The sequence below is a fragment of the Haliotis cracherodii genome, unplaced genomic scaffold (genome assembly GCF_022045235.1).
Source record: "Haliotis cracherodii isolate W230 unplaced genomic scaffold, xgHalCrac1.p SCAF_7, whole genome shotgun sequence".
Taxonomy (NCBI): Eukaryota; Metazoa; Mollusca; class Gastropoda; order Lepetellida; family Haliotidae; genus Haliotis; species Haliotis cracherodii.
This window is the reverse complement of record NW_027266330.1, coordinates 7965599-7971864: the sequence shown is the minus strand read 5'-3', so window position 1 is coordinate 7971864 and position 6266 is coordinate 7965599. Positions and strand designations below refer to the sequence as shown.

General features: G+C 43.1%; 1 protein-coding gene across 1 annotated transcript in view; it reads left to right on the top strand.

Moving 5' to 3' along the window:
• Nucleotides 1-2805: 2805 nt before the first annotated feature.
• LOC139447419 (uncharacterized) overlaps nucleotides 2806-6266 on the top strand; it is a 66981-nt gene continuing 63520 nt past the window's right edge. The window contains exon 1 of the mRNA XM_071228758.1: nucleotides 2806-2977. The gene's annotated coding sequence lies outside the window, so the exon portion shown is untranslated. The remainder of the gene's footprint in view (nucleotides 2978-6266) is intronic.

The window sequence follows — 6266 nt, the reverse complement described above, 5'->3', positions numbered from 1 at the left end:
CACACTAATAGAGCGCGTAGCTGTGTTTATATGATGAATGAACAAAACAAAGAAATTGGATTAATACCCAACGCCGGACGTCGACATTATCTGCCATCGACTCTGTAAATGGTGATACATCGTCAAATCTTTATATATCATTATTTGAGATTAAAGTGACATATATTAGCAAACACAACGACTAGATTGGTCTGATGTTCTCAGCACAAGCTAGACCCGTATGTCTTAAGACCTCTGTCTCATGAGTGCCCTTTCACCAATAGTCTCAACTCCAAGACTTCTAAATTCCCCCTCTGTTAACGAGAGAAAGTCTGTAGTACTAACCTGGAATAAAGCACGGTTTCGGTACGACAAACCACAGATCATAGACGTACGGATAACGTAAAAGCAAACAAACTATCCTGAACTGGCCTGAAAGTTCTTTTTAAGACTTGTCAAATTAACATGGTCGAGTACTTCGTCCATACAGAAAATTAAATTACATTATATCTTTCACATAGGAATTTATCTTTTACAATAACCTTAATTAATTGTGTTGTTCACTGATTTATATGTCTTTACACAATATACGACTAAAGGCTGCTTATGTTCCTGTGTTGGACGACATCTGTGGCTGTAGGAAATACATTGAATGTCATTATGAGGGTTGGAATACAGGCCGTCGACACATAGCTGGAAAATTGTTGGGAGCGTAGTTAAACAACAAGGAGACAAAATATATGAAAAATAAACATGAACTGATTATGACGACAAAAGAATTAGTGGTTTATTTCGTAAACAAAGAAGCAGTCAATGGATCAGTAACGTTTCCATGCCACTGGCAAGACAATGGTGAATGTTTTTTGGTTCTCTTTTTTGGATGATACGCAATCTCTCCTGGCGCTGACATCTGTGAGGTCAAGGATGGAGTTCCTGCTTCAGACAGACATTACAGAATATGTTTTTCAGCCAGCGGTTCAAAACAAATGTTTTTGCCTCTGTAGGGATGAGGTGAAGAACGCACAACTCCACTATTTCCGAAACTCTCATGTTCCGTCACTCACCGTGTCCACATTCCTGACTCTCTTTTATTCTCCCTCTCCATGACTCTCACTCATCATTTGAACCAAATCAAATTATAGGAGTATGATCGTATCAGCTCTAGGATTGCTTTGTGACTACGCGAGGTATGTTAACGAAACACTCTGGCCTTAATATTGTTCCCTCCTGCAACGATATGCATGGTTGTACCCAATGGGACAGACTCCGTGTTACAATCAGTCATCATATACCATTCTTGTACCACATGACTTGGCCCGCCTCCGTGGTGTAGTGGTAGAGCGTCTGCCCCGAGAGGGGAAGGTTGGGAGTTCGATCCCCGGCCGCGTCAAATCGAATTACGTTAACAGATGGTACTTGTTGTTCCCCTGCCTGGCGCTCGGCATTAAGGGGCTAAACAAATACTGATCGGCTCGGAGTCAGTATACGGTGTCTGAGTGGGTTATTCATGTTAAACTGCGGCATGGTATATAAGTGGGCTATCACTATCGGCAAAGCAGCCACATACATATTCATACAAATGCATACACGCGGCTATATAAGTGCAATACTCTTGCAAGCGACGTTAAACCCCATGTCACCTCAGACCGCCTCCGCGGTCTAGTGGTAGAGCGTCCGCCCGGAGAGCGGAAGGCCTGGGGTTCGATCCCCGGCCGCGTCATACCAAAAGACGTTAAAACATGGTACTTGTTGTTACCCTGTCTGGCGCTCGGCAGTAAGGGACTAAAACAAGGACTGGTCGGCTCGGAGTCAGTATACTATGAGAGGGGTATTCATTTTAAACTGCGGCATGGTATCTCAGTGAGCTAGCACTATAAATCGGCATCCGTCCGGACTAGTACAAGCAGCCACACACAGGTGCATGCACGTCGCTATGTAAGGGCAACAATCTTGGTCGCGACGTTAAACCCAATTTCACCTCACCTCACCTCACCTCACCATGTCACCTCACCTCACCCTAACATAAAGTGACAGGCGATACAAGAATGTTTTCCGCATCTTCCGGTTATTTATACGCTTTTTTATGTTATTTAAAGAGGCCCATAACGGAAGTGGAGTGTGTGTACCCCCATACCCTCCCCCTCCCATTTTTGCTTAAGATTTAAAAAACATCTTCTACCATTGTAGTAGTGGAATTTTAATTAGATGTATTTATACATGTTACTGTGTGGGGTTAGCATGTGGATTTTGGGTGATGACTCGCACACCAAAGGACCATGTTTGAGTCCACTGAGCCCTCCTGCGTGAATATTGTTGAAAGCGGCGTGAAAACACTCACTCACTCACAAAAGCGGCGTGAACACTCACTCACTCACTCACTCACAAAAGCGGCGTGAACACTCACTCACTCACTTCCAAAATATCATATCATTTCGAAACTTCAACTGATCATGCCACTAACACCGCTAGCTGACACAGACGTTTCCCCGCGTTCCCCCACCACATGCCTAACCCCAAAACTGACCTACCCTCACTTGGAGCACACCACATCAAACACATCCAGCCATCCCGCTAATTTCATATATCTGATCTTCCCAGCATACCCTCCTTCCCGCTTTGTTATCTCCGGCGCGAGAACGACAAGCGGGGATCTCCCACCATTCCTAATCTCTCAGTTAAGCTGGATTCTGTACCGACACAAAAACATTCCAGGCTACTGCTCTAAGACTTTTGTGACGTTGCGCGATCTCGTTGGCCAAAACTGGCAGCATTCTGCTTGGCTTTTAACAGATTTGTAGCACGTGCGAACTTCTCATCCCCCGCCCACTTTGCCTGCTATCTAGTCACTTATCCTCGGTGAAGATTAGGTATTATTCTCTGAGATCGCCGGAGCCCAGGGTAAAGCTAAAACCTGCCGGAGTACTTTATCTCTAAGAACGTTTGTCTGACACACTTGTCCGCAACCGCGCTTCCTTGTCTTAACCGATTGTTGAATAAGGTGAGTGTTCGCATGATTTAAAACTCTGTTGTGTGCGTTCTGAATTAGATAGGTTACTCCGCAAGTTTGATTCACACCTTTTTGCTACGCGGATTGAGCATCACATGCAGGCATTATTATCATTATCATTGTTAATATTACTATACAGATTAATATAAATGCAGCAAAGAGGGTTTTGGTGATCCTAATACAGTCAGGCTGGTTAGGCTCATCAGCTCAGGGCCATTGCATTCTTCTTATTATTATTATTAATAATAATATAACATAAACTCCGTGGTGTGGAGTATTGCTTTTATATTATCTCACCTTTATTTTATTTTTTTCGTAAACAATACCACTCAAAACATGTAAAGACCCGTGAAGATCCGGGGTAGAATAGGTCTTCAGCAACCCATGCTTGCCGTAAAAGGCGACTAACGGGATCAGGTGGTCAGGCTCGCTGACTTGGTTGATGCATGTCATCGATCGCAATTGCGTGGATCGATGCTCATGATATCAATCACTGGATTGTCTGGTCCAGTCTCGATTATTTGCAGACCGCTGTCATATAGCTGGAATATTGCTGAGTGCGGCGTTAAACAACAAACCAACAACCAACAACAACTTGAAACACCGGGTGTTAGCGATAACCGTGCTGTCAATGATGAAACATGTGCGAGAAAACCAATGGTTTGTTTTCTCATCATCTGATGGACTGTATAACTGCATCTCAAACAGGTGCTTCCATTTGGCATTAACTCTCCGTTTGACGAAATAAACGTTCTGAAAATAGACGGTAACCTTACTATTGCTGAATGCGAGCTACCTTGGGGCTTGTGAAGTCTGGCCCCCATCGGGAATAGTCTCATGCACAGTTACCTTCTTTGTTGACACTATAGACGGGAAGGCATGTATTGGCAAACACATTCACATTCAGTGGAGCGGCTTATTACCTAAAGTCGGAATGACAATCGGGAACATAGATAGTGCAAGGTGGGTGGGGTGGATGGGTGGGGGAGGGGGTAGAGAGGATGAAAACGAAGAGAAGGGGGATTTGTAGAACATTAAGGGAGGAAGAATGAGTGAGTATGGTTTTACGCCGCTTTTAGCAATATTCCAGCAATATCACGCCGAGGTGACCAGAAATGACTTGTCACATTGTAGTCATATCGGGAATCGAACCCGGGTCTTCGGCGTGACGAGCGAACACTTTAACCACTAGGCTAGCCGACCACCCTACGGGGGGAAGAGCGGGAGCGATGAGAATATATATGGGTCAATGAGATGGGTTTAACGCCGCTTTGAACAGGTTTCTGGGCTTGCCAAAGGGACGTAACTTACAGCATACTGGACACGCATTTATTGATCTATTACAAGCAACTAATGACACATACATAGTTAACACATGCATACTCTATTTGTCCACCGCTTCTGCCTTTACGAAGCTTTTTAACATTGACATTTTGAAGAGACCAAACTTCCAAATGTCAAATGGTTACACTTTTACGTCTTTGATCCAATGCTTTACAATCTGGTGAGGAGAAATTTCAGTCGACAGCCAAATAACAATATATATCCCCGGACGGTATTTTCATTGTGGCAAATATTTTTGTAATTCTTAATTTTTCCTAATCCTTTATGTCTGAGGGCCTAAAGACCTGCGCGTTCCCTTCCAATTCACACTGTTCGGCCGGATTATGTTTCTGTGTTTGCCGTCGGCATACCTCCAGGTTTTCATCCCACATTAAGCTGACATAACGGGAATACGACAAAGCGGCGTTAAATCCGACTCACTCACTCACTCCAATTCGGACTAGCTTCGCAAAAAATGTGCTGTGATAACGAACCAAAGATATTATTTTGCCAGTTCTGTAATGAACAACCCAGCTATAAATCCCAATAATCTGAAACACACGACTTTGATGTGTTACTGAGTATTTTACGCAAGGAAATTTTAGCATTTGAATTTTCCAAGCATCAAATACACAATAACTACCGCAAATCTCTGTGAGGAGAGAAACGTGTGGGTGTTCTCCTCCAGAGTCAGTGGTCCATATGCTGTTGTTCCGCGTGATATCTGACACCAAAACATTTGAACAAACAGAATTGCCAAAGGTTCTTAAAACTACGGGATGTCAAGACTGGTGTAATGAATTGATGGAACGCACACATCTGGAAGCTCGGGTATCTGTTGTCTGACAAGATATCACACCTGTGACCTCAACAGTATGTCGGTCTGGCCAATACCGACCTCAGAAGTGAAAGGTGTCGGTACAATACTGTTTAAGTCTTGTCTTTCTGAAGTTGATGAAATACTGAGTGTGAATCTTTTATTTCTGAAGTTGATGACATAATGAGTGTACATCCATTTATTCTCTGAAATCGGAGCCACTTTTTAACACGTACGGCCTTAGCGATTTCCGCATACTATTTTAGGACGTTGGTTGGTTGGTTGGTTGGTTGTTTAACGCCGCACTCAGCAATAGTCCAGCTATATGATGGCGGTCTGTAAATAATCAAGTCTGGACCAGACGATCCAGTGATTAATATCATGAGCAACAATCTATGGCATTGGAATCGATGACATGTATCAACCAAGTCAGCGAGCCTGACCACCCGATCCCGTTAGTCGCCTTTTACGACAAGCATAGTCGCCTTCTACGGCAAGTATGGGTTTCTGAAGACCTATTCTAGCAATAATTATGATAATTCTTGTCCTCGGTTAAGTAAGCGTTTCGTAACACAACACATCCCATCCTTTACTCACTGCATAAACGGATTTTATGCAAAATACTGAAAGGATAACAAACGTATATAAAATAACGGACATATTACCCAAAGAAAACTTTTTTGACTCACACATTAGCTGAATAGTTTTAATTCTTAACGCATACAACGAAACAACGATACAACGGCTGTTCAACAGTGACCTAGTTTTCTACAAACACAGCTACAACTTTTCGAAATTCACTGCAACAGATCTGTGAAGAGAATGAATGTTGTTTTATGCCTTAGTCATCAATCACTATTCAAACCAGATCATGGCTGCCATGATGAAGGAATCTGAACATCGCCATGATGGCACTCCGCTAGGTCGCCCATTACCTGACACAGATGTTAAAAGTAATTTCTGGTTGAAAGGTGTAAAGAGACACGATGGCGCTTAACCCACATGGTCACCTATCACGCGACAAACACGTCAACAGTAGTTACTGGTTATAAGAAATAGGTGACAGGAATGATTTAGAACATCAGCATTCTTTCTCCATGCAATATATCTTTGGCAGCAAAGAAGTTACCACTTTCTTTC